Genomic DNA, 14,437 nt, shown 5'->3' with positions numbered 1-14,437 from the left:
TGAATGGTCGGCATTGGTGCCAGTGAGATTTTGATGATTTTGTCTACTGTACAATCTTTGATGGAAGGAGTGATGAATTCCCCATTGTGTGGCTCACATAGTTGGAATGACTGAGTTTCCACACAGATGCCTAACAACCTCACTTCACTTCAAATATGAACAAGAGGTGATTTTAATATTGAATACTATTTGATTTGAATTCCAGTTGTAATATCAAGAGACAAATGTACTTCTCATTTCAGCACAGTCCCTGGTATGTGGTAAATACCCAATGAATGTTGACTAAGAGAATTCCTTCTGACCATTGGTAGAAAAATGATTAAATAAATTGTGTTAAATAACAGTGCACTTAGTAGGCAGAATGATAAATAATTTTTTCAAATAGTGAAATGACAGATGTTGATATAAGTGTTTATTGACCCCACAATCTTCATTTCCTAGAAGAATTTTTGGCTTGTGACAAGCACTCAATATAGGAAGAAAGAAAGAAAGAAAGGAAGAAAGAGAGAAAGAAAGAAAGAAAGAAAGAAAGAAAGAAAGAAAGAAAGAAAGAAAGAAAGAAAGGGAGAGAGAAAGGAAATGAACAAGTGGTAAAGTTGATTACTGATCTAATAAGACCATTTATATAAAATTTTGGGTAAGGTATATGCATGCAATTGAATTAAGAGATAAGTATAAAGCTACATGGGAAATTATTTCCAGAAATTTCATGGTAATCCTCATACCTTTTACTTCATTTATATATCAGCTGATAACCATACATACATATTACTTTTATAATTAAAATTATTTTTCTATATCATAAAAATATTTGGCTACATCAGATAGTTTAGAAGCTTTGTTCAATAGAGACACAAAAATCAAAATCATATTAGCTGCCAACAATGTTAGGAATATTGAACAAAATAAATGTTGGCATAGACAAAAAATAGTCAGTATTATGAAGACAACTGCATAAGAGTAAAGAGTTATGAAAATTAATCAAAAAGTGAACTATTGAAAATATTCACAGGGTAGAGGATGGATATCAAGTAGCTGCTCAGTGGGTGTGGGGGCTTCTTTTGGAGTTCAGTAAAGTGTCACTGAAAAGAAATGGGCACTGTACTTACCCACTTTAGAAAGGCTCACCCTATGTTATATAAATTTTCTGTCAGTAAAACAAGAGAAAACATGAATGCATATCATAAGATGGAAATAAAACAAAGATGTGGAAAGGTCTTGAAAGTCATTCAGACCGCTTCCAGGGAAATTCTTACATTCTCAACACATGCTCTAAGTAAAGAAGGAATAAGGACTAGTCTTAACCACCAGTGATCCCATGGTGCAATAGATGTTATTAACCCACATTTTAATACTAAGAACATTCCAACAGACAAGACTTCATAAAGCAAAGTAGAATGCAATAATCAGATCCTGATTCTAGGAAACATCAAGATTCTAAGCCAGGTAGACCATACACTACTGTGCAGGCAGAGAATGTTGCCCCAGCAGTGACCATGGTCCATGGTCAACCTGCATCAAAACACTGGGGGACTGTTTGTGAAACAAATTTTCAGGCCTTCCAACAAGCAAAAGATCTGAAGGCAGAGTTCAGGAACATTCACTTTTCATAAGCTCCCTAAGTCTTGGGAGAGACCATGCCACCTTTGCATCCTCAGCAGAGGAGGTAATTAATTAATGTTGAGCTCAACATAGGGATTAATGCTTGACTCAATGGCTCCTTGGTTAAGCATGATATTGACCCATGGAGAACTGAACAAAGGAGCTCATATTGCCATCTCCAAACCAGAGCAGGCAACAAGAGGCTTATTCTTTTCCAATAGGACATTCTTACCCACCCAGATACTCAAGACTAAAGAAGCTTTTTATGAAAACAAATGTTTCTGGACTCTTCTGTCAGATACTCTGACTGAAGCAAGGCCTGGAAGTCTGTTTCATAAATTATTTTCTAATGTTTTGGTGTAGGGAGACAATGGACCACACTCTTTTGAGTCTTGGCACTGGCTTCCATCCCCATGAGGTGAACTGTCTCCCCAAATTTCTGTGAGAAATGGATGTTCAAAGGTAATAGCCAATGTCTTTAGACGATGAAATATACAATGTAGACCCTAGGTTTTTTGATGTGTTTTCATTCAATGTTAGTAGAGCTCCCTAATATCAGAACACATCTAGGAAATTAAAATGCCTGGAAATATTTGTAGTTTTAAAAAGATGGTGGAAGAGGGCACTTTTCAGGAAGTATAGCAGTTACTTTCTTATTGCCGAGACAAAATACCTGACTAGATCAAAAGCAGCTTTTAAAAGGAAAAAGTTTCTTTTCGCTTAGGGTTTTGAGAGGAATGCATGGTAGGAGCGGACAAAAGGGTGTCCCATCTGCACATCAGCAGCAAGGAAACAGAAACTGTGAGCTAAGTATGGTAAGCAGGTTGGGCCATAACACCCGAAGGTCTGCCCCAGAGACATATCTCCTCCTGTCCTTCCCAAAAGCTCCACCAGCTGGGGATTAAGTATGAGGCTTAATTATAAGCACAGGCAGTTTTGGGACTATCTAACATTCCAACCACTACAGAAAGTTATAATAAATTCTCTTGCATAAGAGGGATTTGAATTGTCTGCCTCTTAAGGATCCTTCCAATTCAGATTCTCTGATTCTATCATGAAAACAGGTTGAGCAAGCAAAAGAAACAGATGATGTATGTATATATAACTACTTTGAAAAATGTAGATTTCTATAAAATGTGAGGCATTATTTATATTACTCACAGTTTGGGGATAGTGTCTAACATCATTTTTGAAGAATTCTAAAGTATTACTATTTTCATGAAATTATCTTATAAGAGGATATTACATACAGATAGGTAAGTTTATGAAGTGAATTTTATTTTCTGGAAATATAGTGGATATGATCTTAGAGGATCCTTTTTGTCTTTAATTTTAATGTTTTCATGAGTTTAAAATGAATGAAGAGTTTGGTATTAAAATTTTATAAAATTTAGCAAAATTTAAAAAGCAAGTACCATAAAATCAACAATTATTCTATCACTGAGAAGTAAACTCTAATAACATTTTAGACTATTTCTCTGACTTTCTCACCCAAATACAGAGACAAAATAGAAAATCTATGATGAGATGCTACTGATATTTTACATATCCTTTGCAAACATATTCTTAATCGTCTCATACTCATCTATTAATAGACCAATTGATGTCAGAATTAAATGGCCCTTAGCTCATGTTTGATGCCAACCTATATGGAAATGAACTCAGAGGATCCCATCATTAAAACTAAAACATGTGTGTTGTAGTCAGGTTTGCATTGCTGGTAGAAATCACCTGACCAAAAGCAGCTTGTGGGAAAAAGAGGCTTATTTTGGCTTATTGGCTCAAGGAGCAGCTTCACAATGACAGCCAGAAATGATGGCATGAGCAGAGGGCGAACATCACCCCCTGGCCAACATAAGGTGGACAATAGCAACAGGAAAGTGTGCCAAATACTAGCAAGGGGAAACTGGCTATAACACCCATAAGCCTGCTCCCAAATATACAATGCTTCCAGGAGGCATTAATTCCCAAATCTCTATCAGCTGGGAACCTAGCATTCAGAATACCTAAGTTTATAGAGTGTATGTGAATCAAACTGCCATATTCCACCCTTGGCCCCCATAAACTGACCATCCATGATTTAAAATGCAATGCATTTAGTTCATCTTTAAAAGTCTTCATAGTTTGTATCAATCCCAATGATGTTCAAACATTCCCATAGCCCAAGATATTTTAGCTGAGCAATGATACCCCAACAAATCCCCCCAAAACACATAATGGCACAGAATAAGCATTCACATTACAAAAGATGGCATTGAGCATAGCAAAGAAATGTTCAGCCAAGGCAAGATTTAAAAACAATGGGCAAACATCAAACTCTGTAGCTTCAAGTCCGATAATTCTAAACGAAAAGTCTCTGTATTTCTAATTCCGCCCCTCCAGCTAGGCTACTCACAGTCCTGGAAAACTTCATGTGGGGTCTGCAGCTCTCCTTGGCAGCTATCTCATAGCCCTGGCATCTCCACTGGGTCTCCACTGCAACCCACGGTTCATCCTCATGGCCCCATGGGGTCTCCATGCCAGCATCCAGCAAACCTGCTTCACACTGCCCATGGCCATTTCCAAAACACAAGGCTATGTTGCAAACTCAATGACCCTCTCTTTCCTGCATTTCTTATACTCCACAATACCAGGTAGGGTGCCAATTTGTTAATCCAGTGGGCAATAAAGCAGAGTTTGAAGAACAGCCCATTCCTTGAGCACTCAGGCCTATTCAAAAGAGTCTACTTTTTTTTTTTTTTTCTGTTTCCCCAATGCAGGTCAGCTGGCCCAATATCAAAAGTTGTAATCTCTCAATTGCAGCTAAACAGGCAGAAATTCACCCAAAGATTTTTTTTTTTTTCCTGTGCCATATTCCTCTGCTCACACCAGTTCATTTCTATGCAAAGCAACTCTGCACAACTTCTCAGGACATTGACATAATAGCAAGCTTCTCACACACAAACTGCTAGCCCAATCCAAGCAAAGCTCTTTTTAACCTTCATAAGCCAAACCTCATAGTCCATAGTTCTTACTGAATTTAGGTCTTTGAACTCTGATCAGAATAGCCCATCAAGTTGTACTTACAGCACTGCAAGGCATCTCTTAGGCTGAGGTTTCAAATCCTTCCACATTCCTCTTGAAAGTCAGCTCCAAAAGGCCAAAGCCACACAGTCAGGTGTCTAGCAGCAACCCCACTCCTAAGGACCAACTATACTTCAAAAAAATATATTGTTTATTTTTCTTTATTTATTTGTGAGCAAGAGAGAGAGAGAGAGAGAGAGAGAGAGAGAGAGAGAGAGAGAGAATGGGCACACCATGGCTTCCAGCCACTGCTAAGGAACTCCAGACGTGTGCGTCCCCTTGAGCATCTGGCTTATGTGGGTCCTGGGGAATTGAGCCTTGAACCAGGGTCCTTAGACTTTACAGGCAAGCACTTAACTGCTAAGCCATCTCTCCAACCCCCAACTACACTTTTGCAGTCAGGTTCATATTGCTTGTAGAAATCACTCAATCAAGAGAAGCTTTGGGGGAGAAAGGGGTTTATTTTGGCTTACTGATTTGAGGGGAAGCTCCAGGATGGCAGGGGGGGAAACATCATAAGAAAAGTAATATAACAATGTAGATGAATGAATTTTTTTCAAATGTATCAACTGATACACTACAATAATAAATATACATACTTCTACTGTTTATTTCATTACATCAAAATGATTCAGTCAGAAGGAAGTAATCCTTGCTAATGTTTTATTTTTATAAGTTAAAGAAATCTTAAAGTCTGACCAGATTTCTTGAGCTCTAAGAATAATCAAAATACTTTGTAGAGATTATGTGTAAACATCATGTCTTCAGTATGTGATATTTATTTCCACTTAACAACTCTCAGCTCAACCTTGAACCTATATTTCCTTTCCAAATAACTGCTAGGATGTCATTGTGATGTCTGACTTATGACAATGAGGTCACTATATAAGGGCTGTGCAGTCGTCAATTTAACTTCCTATGTACATAGGTTTCCCTCAGATATTCATTTTTCTATTAAACAAAATATTTGCTAAATTACTACAAATGCAATGCTAAAAAATTTTTATCATTTCTATAGACTACTGGAAAAATACAGTTTTTAGAACAAGACTTAAATGAATACAAATAAAGCCAGGCATGTTGGTACAGCCTTTTAATCTCAGTACTTAGGAGCCTGTGGTAGGATGATCAACTTGAGTCCAAAGCCAGTATGGGCTAGAGTGAGACCTTTCCTATAAATAACCGAAACAAACAAACAAACAAACAAACACACAAATAACATTTTAAAAACATGAATCAATGAATACGACTTCTAGACTATAATGACTTTGCTAATAAGCTATTTTACTTAATCATGTTTTGCTTTAGAAATGGACTTCTTCATTTCATGCTTCCATTGCTGTAAGTGCCTTGTCTTGTATGGTTTCTAAAGAGCTCCATTAATTTGGCTTGAATCTTGTGATACAAAACTGTGCCTTGCTTTACCAGTGATGGTCAGGTCTCACTGATTGTATCCTTTTACTGCATCACACAAAGGAAAAAGGATGAAACTTCAAATGATCCCCTCTACCTTTCACTGCAAATTAGAACCAGTAGTAAAACACCATGGCCAACCCAAAATGATTTCAACAAAATCATATTCTCCAGTACTTCTGTTCCTCTCCTATTGGTGTGGATAACAAATGTATAGACTGTGATTCAAAAGGAACAAAATTCAAGGTTGCTATGTATTTTCCATAATTACCCTGAACTTTAAAAAATATGTATTTATACCAACATATGATGTAGCCATACAAAAAATGTTAATAATAACAAACATTAATAAATATTTATTTGAGAGAGAGAGAGAAGAGAGAGAGAGAGGGAGAGGGAGAGAGAACAGGTGCACCAGAGGCTCTTTCTACTGCCAAGTCCAGACGCATGCCCCACTCCATGTATCTGGCTTTATGTGGGTAATGGGAAATCAAACGCAGGTCATCAGGTTTTGCAAGGAAGCACCTTTAACCACTGATCCATCTCTCCAACCCCAGGTCTTTTAAGCCTTCCATCCCATAGGGTATTGGGCATAACCAACTTGAACTTGGTTACAAACCCAAAATTTGTGCATTTAACACTAAGCATTTGGGGGTTAACTATTCAATTAATTCACAATGGAGCAGGTGCTTGGTGATGCTGCTCTCCTTCTCTTGTTTCTCAGGATCATACCTAGTGTCTGGATGCTCCTTGCCTCTAAAAGTATTTACATGTCCCTCCCCATACCTTTGCTGGTCTGTGTTCTAACAAAGGCAATCAGATGGCCTTCAGGCTCAAGGATATGGCACCAGGGCCCCTTGGCTTGCTGTTGACAAAACTTTCTTTTCCTGTGGGTTGGAGGGATGGGCATCATGCCAATGCTGTTGAATTTCAAGAAACTGACCTCCTCGGTTTTCACTGGTTTCTCTAAGCTTTTGATTCCTCAGATAGTCTGGGTGGCCTCCTTACCTCTCTTTCAAGCCTTACTATGGTGGTCCCATTCGCAGTTCCTGTATCTCAACCACCTGCTTGGGTCTCCTAGATTTATAAGAGAACTTCTTTCTCCTTTAATATGCTAGGCTGCCTTTATCCTCTGTGATGCCTAACCTCACACCCCAAGTTGGTGTGAACTGTGTGTCAAGGCTCCTTTCCATCCTTGCCTCTGATTAAATACATAAACAATTTCTGAGTGACACTGAGTGGCATGATGTGGCCGCACCATGGTGTCATCAAGTTCTGAGAGTTATTTCAAACCAATTGTAATATTTTGAGCCCCATCCACCTTCCCTCTTGTGGTTTTCTAAAGAAGCAGCACCCAGGGTATGTGATCTGAATCCTTGCCTCCCTTCCCTAGACTTCCCTCAAGATTATAACTTTTGCTTCCTTCTGGCTGAAGTTGATATTTCCAAGTGCCCATCTCTTTCCCCTAACTACAGTTAAGCATATGTTTGCTCTTTCAAGGTTTACCAGTCACTACAAATTCTAACTTATAAAATTGTTGTATCAATGTACAGACCGTTTTTTTTTTTAAAAAAAATTCTTCCTTGAACAATAGCTGCATTTTTTTTTTTAAATCTCTTTATACCCCTGATTTACTAATTCAAGTCTGAGCTGGGAAATGGATGGTTCGGTGAATGCATACCTATTGCTTAAGCATGATGGTCTCTTAGGCAGGACAGCCAAGTTCAACACTAAAACCCCGTGTAAAGTTCATCTGTAACCCCAGTCTACAAGGTGCAGTAACCATACAGCCACTGGGTCTCGCTGACAGACAGCAGCTCTGGGTTGAGGGAGAGAACCCATTGCAAAGAGAGAAATACATGAATAAGTAATAAGAGAAAGATGCCTGATGATCTCCTCTGGCCTCTGTAATCATGTGCTTGTTAAACATGCATATGCACAGATGTGCATACAGCACATATGAGCGTGCATGCACACAGACATACCTATCAGACAGGGTTTGGGTTTTTTATTTGTGTGTTGGTGCATATATATATATATATATTCAGACTCACGTGTGTGTGTTTTAAATTTCAACTTAATGTTACAAAGCATAAAAATTAAGTCTTTTTAACCTAGGTTTTAATATTGTGCACAAGGTAGAGTAGAAAAACTTGCAAAGGGAAAAATTAATCCTTATGCTTCAAATGTAAGGCATTGTTAGCTTGTAATAAAAGGGTGGAAACAGTTATTATAACTTGTGTGGACTCCCTGTGAAAGACCTTTCATAGGTACTTATTGCTCTCTATTATCTATGATATAAACAAACAGAAGGTGTTGGCTATCTGAGCAACTTGCTTAGGAAGTAGAGGAGTCAAGGAAGATCTTAAGGAGGAAGTAAGATAAGAAGAGCCTCACGCTTGGAGCAGAGTCTCAAAAGAGAAAAATCTATTCCATCCAAGAAGGAAGTGTAATGGAGAATGACTTGGGAAACAGGAATTGTGGGTTCCAAAGACAATTTTGTTATACACATGCTTATGTCGGCTAAATAGCACAAGTCACAGTGGAAAAGGGTATTTTTCAAATATTTGTTCTTGGCATTAGCCCCCTTGTGTCCCCCACCACCTCCATGTTTTCCATAATGCAATGCTTTGCTGGATTCTTGCTTTTGTATGTGATGACTGTTGGCTGCTTCTGCTGCTTCTATATGCTTGCTCGCAGCTGTCCGTGAGTCTTTCTTCTCTCCAGTGGTCTGACTAAGCGAGGCTCTTAGAAAACACTCACAGCCCAAGGGTCAGTCCCAGTGGGGCTGCGAGATTTAACTGTGGAATCAAGCCATGCTTGCTTCTAGTGAGGTTCGCAAGAGTTGCAACTTTCTTTTTCTATCTTGCAGTTGAATTTCTACTGAAATAATAATAGCTCACGGGAAAAAGAAAGGATGCCATCCTTTCTTCTTTTCTCTTTCCTTCCACTGCCAAATATAGTGGGAGGAATGAGAATATATACACTACTAAAATTCTCTCTCTACCCGTAACTCTACTGCTAATGTTTCCTGCAGGGTACCGGTAGTTTGGAGAGCTGTCTCAATGCTTTTTCCCTCAACTTCATTCTTCTCAACCTCTCTACTGCCCTTGACATTTTAACCAGGCTCTCCAACAGAACTTCATTTTGTTTTATTTTCTTCTAGGTTTCCAGCATCTAGCACTCTTTTGACTTGCCTCTAACTTCACACATCTATTCTTCTGCTTTTCTTTCTTCAATATGCCACACTTTTATTGTTATTGTTTTTATTGTTATTGTTTGTTGCCCAGCAGTTCATGTATCTGGAGTTTGGTCCCCATTATGATGATGATGTGGGGAGATGGTAGAACTTATAAAAAGCAGAGCTTGGTGGGAAGTATTAAATCATTAAGGGAGGAAGATGTTAGCTCTCTGAGTGAGTAGATCCTATGAGAGTGAGTAGTCATAAAAAAGCCAGCCTGAGCCCTGAAGTTCTCTGGCTTTGGGTCTTACCTTGGGGTCTTTGCATAGTTTCCATCAGCTGCCAATTATACACTCAATGATGAATCCATCACTGCATTTCATTTGTTGATTATGTCAGAACCTTCACGACCCAAGGGTCTCTTAAGGAATGGATTCACCAGCTGGGAACCAAATCTCCAAAACATGTGCTTTTTTGTGGAACATTTTGTATCCAACTTCTACATAGGTGTAAGGAAGCCTAAAGGTAAAAATGTGTTCAAGGATTATTTGATTGAGAACACCTGGAGTTCATATAACCCATTTTCTTTAAGAATTTAAGAATCTAGACTTTTTTTTTCAATTTCTATAACATTATAATACAGGAAGCAATCAAACTTTTATCTCATTTTGAATAGTGCTCATTGAGAAATTGAGGTCTGCTACATAGATGAGATTTAATTGTGAACCCCAGAATGCCTACATCACTATTTTCCATCACACATTCTCTTATTCTTTGCATTCTATGTAGAGTTTACATAGATGGATTATTATTTGCTCAGTATTGCTTAAATACCGATTAATGTTTGCTTAACCCATATTGCCTAGATGTTAAAGGGAGAATATTATGGGATAGTATACTTCACTGTAAGCTCCATAAGGATGGAGACAAGCTATCTTATTCTCCAAATTCTTCCCAATATCTTGTTTGGCTCAATATTATTTCAGTAAACTAATAAAGCATATTTCTTGTATTTTGGTCAACACTACAGCTAGAAGGATGAATACCATTCTTGCTGTTATTTTGTAAAAGTTTCCTTTCTAAAAAATTTTTCCCCCAAGCTACAAAATCACTGTGTTGTGGATTAAGGACTTTTCCCCAAGGGCTTTATTGTTTTATTTATTTACAGAGTTAGACTATAGCTTGGCAGATAGCATCAGGAACTGAGCACAGAGAAAGAATAATCGAGCAGTGTTTGAAAATTTACTGAGGACCTCTAACAGCAGTAGTACTTTAACATGAGCAGTGTAAGTAGCATCCCCCAGTATTTTTTTGCCTTTGTTTATCTGTTACATGATAGCTGACAACCTTACATGCTGATGATTATAGTTAATATTTGTTGTATATATTTATCCTTTTCCAATTATATTTACCTTACTTTATTGTTGGAAAGGTTGTAATTTTTTATAAGGGAAGGGTTGTATATTTCTTAACATTTTACCAAGATATTTCTCCTCTGTTTTAGTTTCTGATCTACAAATGACTCCACTAGCAGAAACTAAATATCTGCTCACAAATGTATGTACACAAGTTGGTTGACAATATGAATTGTTAAACCATATAAGGAGATACTGCAATCCAAAGAATAGCACTATAGGCCAAGGTCCAAAACAAGAAAAAGTCGTTTCTAAATCCCGTGAAGGTAGTGGATAGCATGTCAGGGTTTAAACAGAATTGTTGAACAGCTGTTTATATTCTCTCTATATATACTGTTACTTGTTATTTTACTTCTCCATATCCTACTCTCAAAGCAGCTTATTTTTATTAAGTATTAGTACTTTGTCTGCAGCTGACTGCTTCAATTTTGTTATACTGTATTTCTCCTAGCAATATCTGTGATGAAATCCCAGGTTCACTAAATATACTTCTTTCATGCTAGGTTTTAATGTGTTCCATGCCGCCTTCATGTAGCTAACAATTACTAGGTTTGGGTTTATGAAAGCTTCCTATAATGTAAAGCTTCCAAATACAGTTTTTTTTTCTTGGTGTTTAGTATTAAAATGAAATAGCAAGGCCCATTAACACATCTGACAATCCATTTCAAGATATCATGATTCTGAAATATGAATGTGAAAAAAGCATTATCATAGCCTCATCCTTTCTATTTCTGTCTACATGTAATGCTTTCTCAGATTAGTGTGGTTGGTAGACTGTTGTTTAAACCAGTCAATGCAAATTAGCCTTGTAATTTCCTTCATAATAAAAGTCTGTTCTTGCTCACCTAATCTGCAATGGAGTATTATTCAGGCCGTTCTTTTGTGTTCCTATTAAGGACAAAGGAGTCAGAAGAGCGGTAAATATAATCTAACTATCATCTATTTCACATGTGAGTTTTAAATGATTCTCCTTTTAAACATCAGTTTCACATAAATTTTGTAAACCATTGGCTGTCATCTTTGAAAGCACTAAACCCTACATTTATTTTAATACATTTCTTGGAAAATAGTACACGGTTGAAACTTCCAACACATATGGATTGTAGTAGACAAAATATTTTCTTTCAAAAACACCTTCCAAATTTATCTCCATGGCTAATGACCAAACATTAGCTAACACCACAGTACAGAGGGAACATGTAAACTTGTACTGGTAAGAATTTCTTTCATTATTTTTATTTTCAAAGTGTAAACTTATAATAACAAGCAATGTTTTCATGGTTAGGGATGTGATTTCTACACTGGCTCATTCATCGTTCTTCATATTACTGACAGTGGCCGATGACAACAGATGCCATGATTGAGGACTTCCACCTACGGATTTTTAATATAAATCAATACTCATTTTCATAGCAACCTGGGTTATCTAGTATTTTCCATTTTTTGCAGGTGATGAACTCAAAGCTATAAAACTTGTTCTACACATCACATTAGAAAAAAAAAAATCTCATTTCAATACTCACCCTCACTGACTATGTTACTTCTTACTCTCAAGTATCACATACCTTACTTAAACAATGTGGAACACAAAAGCTTCCTAATGGCAGCTATATGATCACTAATTGCCTGAACAGAGCCATTATATTTTCCTATAAAGAAGTATTTTCTTTAAAGACATCTTAAGTAGAACCATGAATATTGATAGTTATTATTATTTTTATTTCAGTGTCTCAATTTTCATCCAAGTACAGTTGTCCCTTCATATCTACCAGGGATAGTTATAGGACTTCTCAGCTCTGTGGATCCCAAAATCTACGAGTTCAAGTCCCTCATGGAAACTGTCATAGACCCCTCGCCTGTATCCTACACACATCTTCCTGTACGTAAATGATCTCTCAATTGAAATTATCAACTGTGATAATGTAAAGGACATATAAAAATAGCTATGCAATATATCTGAAAGAATAATTACAAGGAAAAGATCTATATGTGGTTCACCAAAGATTCAATTTAATTTCTGAATGGTGGTCTCTCTGTCTATCCACGGATGGCCAGAATCTTGTGTTCTTCCTACCTCAGACTCCTAACTGTTGAGATTACAGCATACATGACGACCACACCAAGTTTGAGAATTATTGACCAAATGCCAGTAGAATTTGGTGATGCAGAATTTGCAAGTAGAGGCAGCAAGCTGTCCACATTCATCTCTGACCTGCCCTCCTCTCCAGCATCACTGTTAGTGACGTTCTGGAACCCTCATTCCTTTATTCCTCTACCTGTGTGGTCAGAAACAGGGCTTCTCAAACTCCTCCAGTCCAGCACGAAGTTTGTATCGTCAGTATCACTTGCAATGCCTGGCTTAAAATGAAGAGCTATTTTATAGTTAATTGTTCTGCTTCATGGGCAGAGAGCCCTTGAACAGGAGAGCCACACCTCATCTTTGTACTACATCTGAGTTGGGGCTGAGGAAAGTAACAGTCCCTCCATAGGACAACATGTCTCAAGGAAGGTATGCTGGTCATCCCGTCAGTGGATAACTTCTTGAGTAGAAAGTGACAAAGCAGAACAGCCATTCCCAACCCCCCCCCAAAAAAATAAAAACAAAAACAAGCATGACAACAAAACATTAGTGACTTTTCTTCAGCTGGTCCTTAAGGGATTATTTGGACAATAAAATATATGAATCCAATTGCATCAAAAATAATAACAGCAGTAATCCTATTACTACTGTTGCTACTACTTCTGCAGGTATCACTCAGTACTCTGCTATGTTGTAGAAACTGTGCCAGGTCCGTAATAAATGAATATTGTCTAGGTTGATTCATGGAAAACATGGCTCATATCATCTGTAGCCTAGAAAGGTGTAAGAAACTCAGGGAGTCCATTGCTATGAAGTCAAGCCAGAATGTGAACACAGCTTGTGCTCCGTTAGTTCAGGGTTGCCCCACAGCACAGTGTCTGGACTAGGGCCAGGAAAATAAGAGGTTCCTGCGTTATATAAAATGCTACTGTTTCTTTCACACACTTTCTGTGACTATAGATTTATAGCAGAGCAATGAGTTTTTATAAACTATTTATATACTTAAAATGTACTCTGCACCAAACAAACTGTACACTGTTATTTTTGTGGAATTATTAAAGTGTAGATTTGAGATTTAGGAGCCAAATAAGGTAAGCGCTAGATGCACTGATATCACTAGGTCTCTTTTACAGAGGGACAAGTAGGTGGGTGGGTGTGGTATTTTGACCGCAACTTCAAGGGGATGCAATTCTTAAATTTGATCATTCCTTTCTATACTGTTTAAGAGGAAAGTCTAGACTGAGGGACCCTGTCTACCAAAAATTATAAACAAAAAAGAAAGTCCTTAAAAAGACATCATTTATGTTAGGACCTAGATCATTCCTTTTCCAGTGAAAGATAAATTAGGAAACATCTGAAGTGTTTTAGGTGGCAGCAATTTTCAGGTGATAGCTATTAGGAAAACATGAAGCCTTATTATGCTATTATTCAAATAAAAGATGGGTGCAGAAGAAGAAACAAGAGTACCACAGTAAACCAATATCCTGTTCCTTACCTAGTTCCCCCCGGAAGATGTGATGTCTCCACTCAGATTCAACTTCTGATTATAATCTTCTAATTTGGCTTGTGTTTATTTAATTATTTGTCCATTTCAGAAATAAAGTTACCAGTAAAATGACTAATTTTTTTTTTAAAGAAACCAAATATATTCTAAAAATGCTGCCAATGTGTAATGTCTTCTAA

This window comes from Jaculus jaculus, chromosome 19, assembly GCF_020740685.1.
Source record: "Jaculus jaculus isolate mJacJac1 chromosome 19, mJacJac1.mat.Y.cur, whole genome shotgun sequence".
Taxonomy (NCBI): domain Eukaryota; kingdom Metazoa; phylum Chordata; class Mammalia; order Rodentia; family Dipodidae; genus Jaculus; species Jaculus jaculus.
Note: the sequence above shows the minus strand (reverse complement) of the source record.